The following is a 15,302-nucleotide window of genomic DNA, read 5'->3' as shown; positions in this document are numbered from 1 at the left end:
CTGCGGTTTTCATGTGTACAGCTCACTAGATACTCTAATGCAGCAGGGAGCCCCTCTTGCCTGAGAATTCCTTTGTCATATATTTAGCAAACTTTTGATTGCTTCCTTCCAAATGAGACTGAAGGACATATTTTCGTAGGAGAGGGTGAGAATTGCAAAGCACGATCTACAGTCACGTTTTTCTGTGGGGAACTACAGAGCAGGGGAGGAGGAATCACCCGCAGTTCTCTCTCCTTCTCCCCCGCGCCTTTCCTCCCCTCCCCTTCCCTCCCCCACCCCCATACAACCATAACACGAGATGAACGCGCTCCAAAATACAGCTGCATAGTCTTCCCTCTCTTCCGGTTTTCCCTGCCATGGCAAAAGGGGAAAAAAAAATATGATGAGGATAGAATTATCACTAATGTGGGACTGATGTTTTGACTCTGTGTCATCCGCAGACTACTTAGAAAAGCCTGTACGCATGGTGTCAGAGTTAAACATAGCCAGTGCTTGGTTACTGCTCGCAAGAGTGGCTCAGACAGGGAAGAGGGAGGCATCGTGGCTCGTCTGTAGGTCTGGATGGTTCCATAAATGAACGCACGAAGGCTTGTGGAATGAAAGGGAAGGGATGACTGAGGTTACGAAAGAGAGCATCTCGCTTCAGATGCAATCCCCATCCGTCATTAAAATCCCCATTAAGAAATATCTTTTACAAAAATACAACATTTTGTACGTAATGAAAGGATTTCACACTAGAGACAGCTCCATTTGCTCCAAATTAGGTACGCTCTGAATGAATATTTTAATTAATCCATGATAAATAAGCCAGATTCTTTCCTGGAACAGAGTTACCGTTTTCCTCCTCGGCAGCAGCGGGATGCGCTCACTCTGCTGTGTATATGCACGTACGTGCCCGGGCTTTTGTTTGTTTTTAATTTCTTTTTCTCTTTTTTGAACTCAACTGATCAGTTACAACACATGTCCTTAACCATGGATTTCCTTGTGTTTGGCTGCTTTTATTTAAGGGGGGAGGAGAGGGGGAATAATCAGATTAACACACCCAGACCCCTGGTAGGATGTTCTGAGAAATAAAAAGAGGGAGAGAAGGAAGAATTCACACATAAAAATAGAAGCCCACGTAGATTGGCCATATATGGAGTACCGGGGACTTCAGAGGGATACCCTCTTCGGACCACCCCTTTGGCGGAGGAAATCGCTGCTGCGGAGGCCCCCTTCCCCCCTCCCCAGGCGGTTCACCCGCAGCCGCGCTCAGCCCCCAGCCGCGGCCCCGGCCCGGCCCCGGTCCGCCGGCGCTGCGCCCCGCACCGCCCGCTCCGCCCCGCGCCGAGGGAGGCCGCGGAGGAGCGGTTGCGGAGCGGTGGCGGAGCCGCCTCGCCGGCGGTGCGCGACGCGCGAAGCGGTGCAGCGGCGGCGGCGGCGGCGATGACTCAAGCCCGCCCGGCCCGCTCTGCCCCCCGCCCGCTCCCGCCTCTCCCCCCCCCCCCCGCCGGGGAGGGCTATTAAAAGCTGCTGACGTAGGAGCGGACGGCCATCTTTGATGAGGGCACGGCTCCCGGTCCATTGAAGAAGGAGACCCGGGGAGGTCAGCAGCGGCTGTCCTTGCCTCTCAGCTGCGGCACCGACCCACCGACCCCGCAGCCGCGGCCCGGCATAGCGCTCCATAAACCGAGGTAAGGGTGGGAGACCACCGGGGGGACCGGCTGCGCAGGGGGGAGGGGGCGATATTAATGAAAAGGAAATGAAAAAAGGATATATTTAAAGAGGGACCTGCTCGGCTTTTTGTCTCCAGCCTCTGGGCTGCTACGGGGATGGAGGAAGGCAGGGAGAGGGGTGTAATTTCGCCGCCAGCCTCATCGCCGGCTGGAGCCAGGGGAGGGAGACGGGCTCTGCCTCTCCGCCGTGCCAAGCTCGCTCGCAGGAGGCCGGAGGAGAAGCGGAACCAGCGCCATTCCCCCTCGGAGCGGGAAGAAGGGTCTGCGGGCGCTCTGCCCTGCTCGGCCGGACTGGGATGCTGCCGCCCGGGGCACTGCAGCGCCCTTCCCGCACCGCGCCGGGCTGCGGCGGCGCTTCAGCACCGCGGACAGAGTGTGTGTGCGTGTGTGTGTGGGGGGTGTCAGCACCGCGGACAGCGGCCGGACCCCTCCGCTCCGCGGACAGCGCTCGGCGTTTCCGCACGGCAGAGAAGGCGGGCAGGGGCTTCAGCACCGCGGAGAGCGCCGCGGTGCCCCCTGCGCGCCCGCGGATTCCGGCGCGGCTCCCCCCCGCCGGCAGCGCGCAGGGCTGGCCGCGCCGCGGAGGCGGGCGTGCTGCAGCGCCCTGCGGCTCCGCGCCTTCCCCCCCCTCCCCGGGCTGCCCTCCGCGGTGAGACCCCGCCATGGCGCACGGGAAGCGCCTTCCCCGATTGGAAAGCGGCTGTGCTCGCTCGTTGCAGGACAGGACCGCTAGCAGAAATAGTTGTGGTTGTACGGGGTCCCCCGGCAGCTCGGAATGCGGAGAGGGAGAAATTAAAAAAAAAAAAAAAAAACAAAACCAAGAACAAAAAAACCCAGGGAAATAGCTTCGGTTCCTGGAATTAATCGGCATTTAGCACTTTGGCTGCTCTCCCTGCCCTTTTGCGGGTGGACAGGTATTTGTGTAAGGGAAACGGGGGGGTTACATAACGTCCAGCCCGCGGGGTCCGTCCAGGGCTGGGCATTGCCCGCGGGGACCAGCAGTAGCCCCCCGGGGCTTCCCCGCACCCCCTGAGGCTCCATGCTCCGGGCCCTCGGCGCCCACCCCTTCGTGCCAAGCAGCGCTGTTGCCCCTCCGGCGTCTCGGTCACAGCATGCCTTGGGCTCCAGTGCTTCTGTGCACCTGTGTGCTCCCCAAGCCGTGAGATGGGGGGGCTGAGCTCTGTCCTGTCCCCCGTCTCCCTCCTTTCCTCCGTGGCCGTGCTGTGGAGCAGTGCAGACCCCGCTGCCTTATGTAACACGGCACCTGGGCTGCCCCGTCACAGCCAGGATGGTGCGAGGGGCAGCGGCAAAGCCTCACCACATGCCTGGTCCCAGCTCCCCCATCCCTTGGTCCTCCGCACCATCATCCTTTCCGCTCCCTGGCACCCCAGTCTCCCCAAACCCCTCAGTGCGGCTCATTGCTGGAGAAGTTGGTAACTTCGCTACTTTCTGCGGGGCAAATAAACAAGGGGAGAAGGGGGGATCGGGCTGCGCGTCCAGACACTGCGCTGCGTAGCTGCGTCAAGCAAGGGCCGCGGGATCTGCCAGATTTACGTGCTTGGCTTGAATAATTGCTGCTGGTTTCATTCCCAGCTGAAAAGGGGGGGGAAGGGGGGGACTGGTCTGCGGCGCAGCCCGGAGGTGGTGGAGCAGCCTCAACAACCCATACCTGGCTGCTGCCAGCACTGGACGCAGCACCCGCAAGGACATGCCTGTCCCACACCTCCCACCCTGTCCTAGCTCTGGGCATGGACTCTTCCATCGACCACGGCAACACGAGGACGATGTGGGGCAGCCATCCCTGTGGGTGGCAAGGGAAGGAACACGAATGCTCTGGGGGGTACAGCTGGAAAAGTGACTCTTTCCTGGGACCCCATCTCCCTGCACATCCCTGCATCATGAGCAAAGACGCCAGTGTAGGAAAAAGCAGCAGTGGTTTCCCGTTGCTTCTGCGTAGCACAGAAGGGATCAGCCAGGAGGTGACCGCTAAAGAGTTTGATACCTAGGATAAGTGCCAAAAAGACAACAGAGGTGACCAAACCAAAGGTGCCAGCAGACCTGATTTGCAAAAGCAAGAGCTTGAGGTTGCCCCTGAAGTCAAGAGAAGTTGCAGAAACTCAGCATGTTACAAAACAAAATGCAGCTAAATAGCAACCCCCAAATAAATACAGCGTAACTTTCTTTCTACAACTAACTAGAAAATTAGAGTGGCATTTCCAAAAGCACTCAGGACCAGCCTCTGTGTCCATTGAACTCATGGGGGCAGTGAAAGAAAGAACAGCAGAATCCAGCCAGCATCGAACCCTCAAAATACATCTAATGAGATGCAGTTCCAATTTGCAGATTTATTGCACTGGAGGTGGGAGCTGCTTTTCAGGTCAACGGAAAGCTTTTCATTTGTCTCCATACGCTTCAGGTATGGCAAAAAATAGCAAGATTAAAGTGCTAAGGCAAATAAAGCAACCTAATGCTTGCACTACTTTAACTGAGCAAGTTAACGAAACAAAATATTTCCCTGTCAGTATGAACAACTTCAGCAGTTTTTATGTCATGAGGCTACAGCTTCTGCATATGTAGCAACCCTCAGGGAAAAATGGGAAGTATATGGCACAGTGTAGGGCTCACTTTGTTAATGATTTCTTCTCTCAGGAATGGAGGGAAGCCTAGGAAGAGAAGAAACTGGTTTACCTTTGCCTTGGCTTGTCACACAACCACTCTTTTTCTGGAATTTTTTCCCGACTCTCTGTCATAATTCTTTATAATATAAGCACTTTTGTCTGTACATATTTATACACACATGCACATACTCATTTCAGAGATTTCTAGGGTTATAAGCTAGGTAAAACCACAACAAATGTAGACTGACTTTGCAGCCTTCATTGGAAAGAGTGCATTTTTCTATCTGTGAAGTTTCATCCGCCACTACCAACGCAGTCACCTTTGGGCTGGGCGAGTGCCAGGCAATCTGTAACAATAGACTTGTTCAAGCGTTTTAGAGCATCTAACAGAGAGAAGAATAATGCGTTGCTTGAGAGCTGCAGCGGGATGCAGATCTCAGGCAGATCACGATTACCTCTAGGAAGCTGGATTTTAGAGTGGGCACCAGGGCTCACATATCTATTCCTGGGAGTGCTGGATATAGTTTGTCAAGGCCATTGGTTGTCAAAGAATAGTTTATTTCTTTTTAGATCATTATTTTTGAGCCCCAAATGATATCTTTGCCCTTAGCTTCAATAAACTCTGACTGTCTTCCCCACTGACCTTGCAGATTTAGCTTGCTGCATCGTATTGCAACAAGCACTTCTTCGAAACACACAAGTTGTGTTCCTCGTTCTTGTCTGTCACCCCTTTGTTATTCCCTCCACAAATACTTAGATACACATTCCCACCAGCAAAATCTGCCTCTCATCAGATCATAGTTTTCAATATGCTGCCCCACATCCCACTAAATTTTCTAGGACTTTCCTTTCTACCAATCACAAAGTCAACTTCATAGACTCAAAATTGGTTTTTCTTCCTGCTTTGTGATGGCCCTATGGCTGATGTTGTGAGACTCAAAAGTGGATTTGAGTGGCCTAGAGGAATTGTTTGGACCACTTGCCCTGTTATTTTAGAAAGAAATTTAGCTTCACTTTTACATCTTTCATTGTGCTCACTTGCTATTTCCTCATCACTTACTTCATCTTCATACTCACCTACAATCCTCTTGACTACTGCTAAAGAGCACCGTGATGAAAGAAACACCAACTTCAGCAAAGCATTAGGACCCTGATGTGAAGGGAAATGAGTGTGGACTTCTGATTTTGATTATTCCAAGGACTCTACTCCAAAGTCAGTTGAAATAAAGGAAAATATTTCCACTGGTGAGGTAGACTTTGCATGAGGCTCTGAATAAGCCCAGCAGTCAGGCTGTGTGCTGCTAGAGGTGAATGCAGGGTATGGAAAGCTTTCCATTCCCAGCAATGGGTGCGTATTGATCAGCCCTGCAGACCAAGAGGAAACTCTGCACATCATTTTGTGGGACTTGTAACAAAGAGAACATTTAGCAGTTTAGGTTTTTCAAAGGGAAGCAAGTGCTGCGTACATGTCCCCTCTGAAATACACTGGCATGCTGTAACTCTAAAGAGAATTCAATCATTGCTCTATAACCTTTTTCTTCTCTTTTCTTTTTAATAATGAGAGATATGCTATCTTATCTTACCCACTGGAGCAAACTGAATTCTAATACAAGCCCAGGGAGGAGAAAGAGGAAATACTAAGTAATTTATCATGGCTGTTCCTGGCCTTTGAAAGCTGGAAGTTAATGCTGACCAGTCTGTGTTCTGTCTGGCTATTTAAAAGCAAAAGCTTTTTAAATTCTATTTTATATTTTTTTTTAAGAGCTAACAATGCTCTATTTAGCTTTTAAAATGGGATTTAACTTATTGGGCCGTACTGTCAATTGGTGTGAATTAGCATAACTGAGTGCTGTGCTACACTACAGGCTGATGAGCTCCCAAGCTGGAGCTCATCATTCATGTTTTAAAACAGAAATGGGTATATTTGCTGAAGGAGCAGGTTTTTCTATAAACAGAAGTAGCTTGACATGCCACCCTCCTCAAATCCTATTTTTTACCAGCCTGGTTTCATTGTCGCTGATTCTCACAGACAAGGTTCACGCAGTTAGTCTGCCTCAGAAATGGTGACAGTAAGCAATGATGAAGCAGCGGAGGAGGAATACTGCACGTTATGGCTGTATTTCAGGTTGGGTTCTGCTGCACTCTGCTGGTACATAACATCAGCAGAACTTTTTATATGGTGTAAAAACCCAGGAATACAGCTGAGCTTTTCCTGGAGGCACATTTGTGTGTAGAAATAGTCAGAACTGTATAAATGGATGTGGAACAAAATGAAACTTGCGCTTCCCAGCAGCCGTTCATTTTTCTTCCAAATCGGGAAGCAGCTTCCAATAAATACAAAGGAAAAATATGCTTCTTCCACCAAGTTTTCTAAGGCCAATATTTTTAATATTTGACTACTCAGCCATATTACTGATAGAGTATGAGTATAAAAGAACAAACGCAAAGTCAAGTCTCGCTGTACACATTTCTAAAACAGAAAGAGGGGAACTGTTCTTGTACATTTTTACTAGAATTACAGTTTTCCTTGTGCTTTTAATATGACAAAATTATTATGCCAGAGTTTACTGGTAGAATACATGAGCAAAATGATAGTTATCATAGCCTGTGTCAGTGCTAACAACTAAAATTCATATCCTAGACATTACAAAAGGATGCTTCATGTAGGTGATTTTTGAAATCAATGCACGTTTTGCTATTTCTTACTCAAAACCTACCAATTAACAGGGAGGTGCGCACACAAAGGCACTGCAGAGTGCTTGGTAGGACACGTTTGTAATTCTACATTAATCGCTTCCATCTCCCACATTTTCTCAGTAGCGTATCCTTACTAAAAATCCCAGGCAGCAAATCTCCAAAGGCTTTCACAGTCACTAGCCTGTCGAAGAGACTAGAAGACTAATGTGGAGCGGGTTGAAAACTAAAGGCTCCGATTGCATCACAGCTATGGTGTTTGTCATGATGTATTCATTTGTTACAATTACTCTCCACCAGGAGAGGAACTCTGTTTCTGGGTTGCAATACAGTTGTACCAGAAGAAGTAACTTAATTTTTTTTTTTTTCCATATAAACCATTTGTTTGGAAGATGTGCCAACCATTTCTCTGATTCTTTCCCCTCTCCTGGAAATTATAGCTTACAGTGGGACTGTGCAGATGCCAGTTCATTGATCTGCCCTACAGAGGTAAATATATTTCCTCCAGCTACTCTAAAAATGTCATGAAACAAAAGTATACTTTTTCAGAAGAGCTGATCTGTCAAAATAGTGTTACCATTCACTGATTTTCTTTTTAAAACAGGAACAGAAGTCTTCCATGCATATTTAAGCATCTTTTAAAAGAAAAGGTACTAAAATTAGCTTCACCATACTTTAGATGCAAATTAAAGTTTTCTTTCTCCCCACTGCGTTAGTATTTTTTGGCTCAGTCTGGTCCTCATTCACATCCTTAGACAACTCACCGTTTACCTCAGAAGGATTTAGACAAGCTTGCATTTCTGCAGGCATCAGGGAATTGCTGTTTGATTCAGCCCAGCGCTGCTCCTGCCTAGTACACCTCTGCACCACGGATGCACACACAGACACGCACCTCTCTGAGCTCAGGGTTGCCTGTGCTGAACGGTGCCGACCCCCGTAGGTGACTGACATTGTTAGGAGAGAAATTTCTGTTCTCTATTTATTAGGCACAAACATCTCTTTTAGGAATAATTTGTTCTTGCAGAAAGCTGTAAGAAAGCTATTACAATTTATTGGACTAGAGATGTTCAGTAACAGTCAGTTTAGCTTCAGATATTGTGGTTTAGTGATTAAAGCACAGGGGCTGCACCCAGAATATTTGGATTTGGGTGCAAGTATCACACATCAAATACATGTAATCTCTGTCAAGTGCCTCAATTACCTCAATCTGTGGAAGAAAGAAGTGAGATGAAATCAACTTTTGTTTTGCATTCCTCTGCTTCAGATGCAGAGCACGTATCCCACACTTTTGGAAAAATATTGTTATATATATTAGGGCATAGCACTCTCCACTGCCTGGGGTTGGTGACCTAAAAATTGATACCCCTAAAATGCAACATCCTCCCAACACAGATGATTAGCATTTACTTAGCATTCAAGGGGGTGTTACATATGATTGTCCCCTTCAGGTATGTAAAAGGCTGGAAGGTGCCATATAAACCCAGATTGTTATTATTGCATTCACGATAGCCGGAGAAGAAAGCAACCTCAGACCAGAAGGTGGACGAAACATTCACACATTTGATCGTGCTCTCGTGGCCAGGCATAACACAAGACAACGAGTTTGCCAGAGCCGCGCGTTTTGCCAGAGCTGCATTAAGCTGCAGGGGGAGAGTGGGACTGAGCCCCCTCTCTTCAACAGCACCGGTTCCAAACCGATAACATGACAGCTGAATATACAACCCGGATACGTTTTGTGAATATTTGAGTGTTTCAGCCAAACATTTGCTTTTCCAGAGAGTATTCACCTAAGTGACACTCAAGTACGTGAAAAGCCCTCAGGAAACAAACTAAGGTATGCGAACCCAATTAAATTGGAATTCACTGCTGACTTCCAACAGCCATTCTCCCCAGAGAAGCAATTGATTTATTTGCTCAGCTGTATGGAGACGTGTATTTGTTGCCTAGTCTTTTGAAGGATTTCCTACAGGTTTTTTGCCATTAAAAACATGTTCTTGGGATACGGTACCCGTTTTTGCAATTCCTGAAAATATATGTCTTTTATTGTACCAACGAGAGGAGCAAGAGACAGGAAGGCCAACAGCAGCAAAGGGTTTTAAGATGGCGCTTGATGAATTCATGAAGGGAATTATATGACGTAGCTGTTGGTGGTCACAAGAGACTAGACTTGATAAGGCAGCAAGTCTCTTCAAGTCTGATTTTTCTAAGAGGTTTTTCTTATTTAAAAAAAGAAAAGAGAGGAGGAAAAAAAAGGCCTGGATGGCTCTCTGCTGTGGTGGAGGTCTGTCAGTTTAGTTCATTTTAGAGATGAGCACGTCAAGAAAGAGACAGTGGAAAAAACCCTCAAGGCGCCAGGAATGCTCTAAGTCTAATTGAAAATGCTCTAGACCACTTTTGTAACGCAACAGCAGGGCCATCTGCAGGCCTCAAATTTTCAGTATTAGCAAGGCATTTTTAAATCATTGCATTGTCTAATTCTTTTTTCTTAATTAACTATTCTAAATTGTACAATGTAGCCGCTCCTGGAGCAACTTTTAGGCTCTGAAGTTAATTTTCTAAGCCTGGTAAACAAGAACCGGTGTGCATTTCTAACAGATTGACAAATAAGAATGCAAGAGAGCTGCTGATATCACAAAAATGCTGTTAGCTACTATAGTACCCCAAGCAGCGTGGTACCTAACAGCCCCACTCAGGACAGGGTCTTGGTGTGCTGTATGGACAGAGAAGGCATTACATGCCATAGGCTACCCAGAACGCAAAGAGACAAATGGGGAAAGAGCAGGAAGACAGGAACACAGTGCAGGTGGAGATGAAGAGCTAACTTTTAGCTCCTGGCTACATAAGCACCCTCAGCTACAAGGGCCCCAGTGCTTCTGTCTCCTTTGACTGGTTCATTGAGTAAGAAAACAGAAGAGGTTACCTATCACCGAGCTGAACCCCCCATAAAACAGAACATCCACAGGCTATAGGGCTTCTCCATATTAACTGCTTCTCCAGAAGTACAATTATCCAGTCTTTATTTTAAAAATTGCCCATGGTGGAGAATGTGACAATACATGGGTTTTAATTGAACAGTGAAATCCAATAAATCTTCCATTGTGGATGCAACCATTTATCTGCAAAGTTATTAAACTGCTACTTAGATCGACGAGCGGCTCCGTTGCTGTCCTACAGTGATTTTCCCATGGTTACTCCTATTACTTTATGGAGTAACACTTGCTTTCCTCTTCAACATTCATATTCTTGAGAGCGCCATTCTTTCCCAATCAGGATTCTATTGTATTTCTGTTCCTTCCTTGCCCCCAGAAAGCCTTTTTTTGCACTTAGGAGATTATGCACAAAGCTTTTAAAAGATTCCCCAGCCTGGCAGGTGAAGAGACAAGCCACTGATCCAATGGCCAGGACATACTCCGTGATGCTGGAGATTAGACCTTCAAGCACAGAATGTGGGAGCTGTTTACAGATTTCAGTTTCTTTACCTTCTTTTTGTGGTCTAGCCTGGTTTTGTGGTAACATTTCCAAGAAGTGTGCTGTACACTTAGTTGTTCTCCAGACAAAAAGCTCTTCCATTCATGCCTGCAGCCAGAATCTATTCCTCAAAACAACCTACTTCCCTTATAAAGTCAGAGACCTTTCAAAATTTAACCAAGCTTTCTACTATTGTCAAACATGGTAGGCCAAATCTTGGGCTTAGAAGAGTCACTTGTATCTTAACCAAACAACGATCCACTGTATCAAGGAGGCTGAAAAAGAGGACAAGAGAATAAGAAAGAGAATAATATAACTAGGGGAATGAAAAAAAAAATAAACAGAAGAAAAAAAATTACAAAAGCCAGGCAGCCTAAAATAAGAGAAAGGACAGGATGGACTTTTTGATTAATTCTCTTTCTTGTTGGCCTTTCCCTATCAGCATGCCAATGACAATTAACTAGACTTAAAAAGTAAATTTCAATACACAAGTTTTTGGCAGTAGCATCTTAAAAGTGCTCTGAAGTGTTTAGGTTATAAAACATTCTCACCCCTGGTATCCAGCCTGCATCCCTTTAGAAGACAGAGCCTCTGTTCAATATTTGCATTTTAAAATGCACATCTTTTGTTTCTTTCACTAAGAGAAGAAAACCTGTAGTGGCTGGTGGGCACGGACCCTAAAGGACAGCTTTGCAAACCACTGCTGTAGACTGAGACAGAGAAGCTCTGACCAGCAGGCAGCACACCCCAAGCTCACACTCTGGTGTTTGCCTTTACCTTAAACTTTTCTGCTGGCTACTTTCTTCAAGTGCCAATCTTGCTGGCACCAGATCTCTTAGCAAGAAATCCAGGCCAACAAGAAAGGAGAGCCACTGTAGCTGTTTAACAACCTCAAGTCTGACTGATTCTTGAGTCAAGCTCTTTGCACTGTCAGCTGTGGGCAAAGGTTGGGATGGGAAAGACCTGGCTGCGGGGTGTCCTCCTCTTCCTCCTCTGTCCTGCTGCCACACAGAAGGAGAGCAGACCCTGGGGATGGAAGCTGAGGGGTGGGGCGGCATTCACACACAGGCCTACAACTTGGTATGATGTCTAAGGGTAGCACAGAGACATCACAACCTTATTTTGTGCAGGCAATACATATTCTTCATGTATTCAGCTATGCTACTCTTCAGGGTTGCAACGTGTTAATGCCCTGCTAGAAAAGGGTGAAATTAAGAACCAGCCAGAGTTTAGCCACACTGAAGTCTTATAGATGCATATACAGACACCCAGACACCAGGATGGCAGTATTTGTGAGAACTTCAAGGACTCTTCCCCTGTAGTTAAGTGTTTCAGAGACAAATAGCTGAGCAAAATGGTAATGACTGCTATCTACTTGCGGCGGTATTTGAGACACGCACTCGTTCTGCAGCACTTACATCGAAAATAAAAGCAAACCAGTGTTTGTGATATCACAAGGCAGAGCCCAGACTTTTTTCTTTTAGCTAGAAAGCCTAAAAAAGGCACTGTTTTCAAGTGTGTTAGAAATAGAAGCCTATTTTAGAAGAGACATAAAGCTATCAGTGCAAATTAATAGCGCCAGATGGGGGGTTAAATTACTGCCTCACAGCTGAAGACATGAGACAGAATGAAAGTGGTAGACTATAAAAAGGGCATCACCAGAAGTGATGAGATCCCACTGCGAGGTGGGATTTGTGAACACCACGCTCGTGCTTGTAAGCAGTTGCTCAGATGAATGGTTTTATGGGCCAGAGCAAGGGAGAGAAAGGAAAAAAGTCACCATCATTTTGAAGCTCATGTCTCATAGTTTACTGCTTTGCTCAGGACAAGCTGTCCGGCAGCACAAGCTACAATTAAATAGCATAGAGCCCTGTCTCCTGGGCTGGCTCACAGCCACCAGGACAGGGGAGCTCACCAGAGCAGTCAAATAAATGTGGCTGTTGAGTTGGAACAGCATTAACAGAGTTGGCTTTCAGAGCAAAAGGGAGCTTCATCAGAAAAATTCCAGGTTTAAGGATGTTGTTACTGAAAAATGACAGTTCTTACATTAAGAAAGCAATTCTTTAATATAGGTATTTCTCAAAACACTTCAGTTATGTTTCACTTGGGTAGGAAGAATATTTCTTCCTATCTCATCCCTGCTTTCAGTGGGTAAAGAGAAAGTAGAAAAACACTTTCGCTAATTATGAATAGGACAAGGAAAAAGTGAGGAAAGATTATAGAAAAATGTTCAAATACCAAGTCCTCAGCAAAAATAAGACATCTCAAAAAGACAAGTAAGAACATTTTTCAAAGTCTTTTAGACCAGCACTTGGACTAGGGTGTCCTCACGCAGAAAGGCCTATAGGTATGTGCCAGAAACACTCGTGCAGGCTATTGGCAATGGGATGGCTAAGAAACTGCCATGGGCAGGTCCTACCAGTCAGAGATAGCCCTTCTCCAGCTGACATACCATGCTGGTAATAAGACATCCTACAGAGCTGAAATAACCAGAACAATAGATACAAGAAAAGGAAGTTGGTTCTGTGGCAGGATGCTTCCTATTTCAACTGAGTATTTAGTCCTGGATGCTTAGCTGGGATAAATCAGTACAGCACCATTGCAATTAGAAGACCAAACCTAATCAGCACCTTGTGGAGATCCTAACAACATCTGACTTTAAACACACTTTAAGAGGAAGAGGAAGGTATTTTTTGGCAGTAATTGAGCACTTCTTAACTCTCTGGACACAATTACAAAGGAGACTATTGAAAACAACAAAGGAGCAAACATCTGAAGTGCAAACACTTTAATAATGCATAGCTGCATTACACAGAAGATGAGCTATGGAGCTGCTCCTCCTTTCCAAGGGAAGTGCAGCGTGCAACTGGAGCGCACAGTGCAGGATGGAGGCTCAGGAAGCATTGAACGCCATTCCTCGCATGCCCTAAGAACATAGGGGCCACGCTACACATCACGAAGAACCAACAGCACAACCCCTGCCTAAATCTCGGAGTTAATAATAATTTAATTCACTGACTGAGGAACTAGGCAGAAAGTTACATATATACAAACATACAGTGGTTTATACAAGGCAGGAACATAGCTTATTCCATAAATCCCTTAATCAGTTGAGCGTAATAGGAATTTTGCTATGAATCACCATAAGTCTAAAGGAGAACTTAGTTAAGTCCTGTCTCCATCAGGGCAGAGCAGAATTGACTCACCTCTACTGAATCAGTTTTTTCAGTCCAAAGCAGGGGCAAGGCTGACAAAAGTGGCTCATCAGCACCTCAGCAATCACATGGCTGAGATACTTTCAAGGTATGACTCAGTTGAAGAAGAGAACAATTTGCAGCAAATCAATTATATAGCGAAATCGCCATAATTTTTTCTGTGTTTTTGGAATACTCACCAGAGATTTGATTTTTCTTGACTTCCTCTTCATCTGAAGTGATTTGATGAATATTCTCTGAGAAAATAATTTCTGTGGACTGCTCATTGCACACATTTGAAGCTCCACCTGTGCTGCATTCCTTCCATTTTGTACAGAGGGCTTTCTGCTCCCTTAGTGAGTGTGCAAGGGCCACAGATATGGGCAGAGTGAAAAGCTTTTGTTTCAAATCCAGAATCTGCTCTCTATGAATATTCTTAATTAAACATTTCAAAAAAGTGATGCTTTGGCAAGCATTAGTTCCAGTAATTTTGTGCACAAGATTTTTTATATGAATCTTAACAGAGGCATGTGAAATAATATTAATTCGAGGCACCAGGAGGATGCTATTAAAAATGCAGAATTGCAGCTGGATGTATGTTGCTCACATTTCCTCAGCTGAGCTATTATGTTCACCTCTGCAGAAACAGCAACTGTCACTAGCAATGGTCACAAGAGATGCAGCCCCCAGAGAATCACTTTGAGCAAAGAAGAGTATCTAGGACAGTGATTTAGCTTGTCTGGATTATAATGTTCCTCATAGATGCTTTAACATTGTTAAAAGGCCTCCTAAAGGAAGATGACAGGCTATTCACGTCTGCCACAAGTAAAACAGAGGAACAAATAGCAATTGCAGGAAGGCTAATATAGTATGATACAGTTATATGAAAAATTCTAAGCAAGTTGCTGGGAATGCTGGAACAAGAACATTCAGCCTGAGTTTTAGAAAATGCCTTTCTCTGCTGCCATGTGTTGCCACACAAAGAAGAGCCACGAAATTGGCTTTGAACCAGTGAGGTGTAAAAAGTTTTTGTTGCCTGGGTGACCGTTTCATTTTCACAAACTCGTGCCCAACGGTCACTCTGAGATGGGACATAGCAAACAAGATGCATGAGATGAACAAAGTGTCCATCTCAAGCCAGGGGTGGATTACTTTGACCTGAGATAGAAAAAGGTGATCCACTATTTAAAATTTCTTAACAGAACTGCCAGGACCCGTCTGTCTTCAAAGGAAGAGAAGATGTGTGCGTGTGGACTTGTAATGGTCAGCAGCAATCTGGTGCTCTTTGAGCAAATTATACACACTGCAGGACTGCCAAATACAGACGGACCAAAGGGAAAGGTCCAGATGTAACCGCAGATGCCATAGGAAATTAAGCCATTCACTTGTGCTTGTGATTCAAGAAGTTCCATCTCTAGGTCAGATGACAGCTTAGTTGGCCATTACTGCAAACATCTCCAACTTTTCTTGAAGTTTTCTTCCTAGAACTCATAAAAAAGCAAAAGACAAGTACTATTGTTATGGGAAGCACATTGTAAAACCACATGAAGAATTAGCTTTATAAAGGTTAACAATGAACTAGGGAAATACGTCGTTAAAGGATCAGGTTCTGT

At 45.8% G+C, this 15,302-nt stretch overlaps 1 protein-coding gene across 3 annotated transcripts in view; it reads left to right on the top strand.

Moving 5' to 3' along the window:
• Nucleotides 1–1,240: 1,240 nt before the first annotated feature.
• SNAP25 (synaptosome associated protein 25) overlaps nucleotides 1,241–15,302 on the top strand; it is a 65,927-nt gene continuing 51,865 nt past the window's right edge. Inside the window, exon 1 of one of the 3 annotated variants that reach the window (XM_054822347.1) lies at nucleotides 1,241–1,673. The gene's annotated coding sequence lies outside the window, so the exon portion shown is untranslated. The remainder of the gene's footprint in view (nucleotides 1,674–15,302) is intronic. The other 2 variants (XM_054822346.1, XM_054822345.1) reach the window with 2 other exon arrangements.

Source organism: Grus americana, chromosome 3 (genome assembly GCF_028858705.1).
Source record: "Grus americana isolate bGruAme1 chromosome 3, bGruAme1.mat, whole genome shotgun sequence".
NCBI classification, from domain to species: domain Eukaryota; kingdom Metazoa; phylum Chordata; class Aves; order Gruiformes; family Gruidae; genus Grus; species Grus americana.
This window is presented reverse-complemented; position numbering and strand designations above follow the sequence as displayed.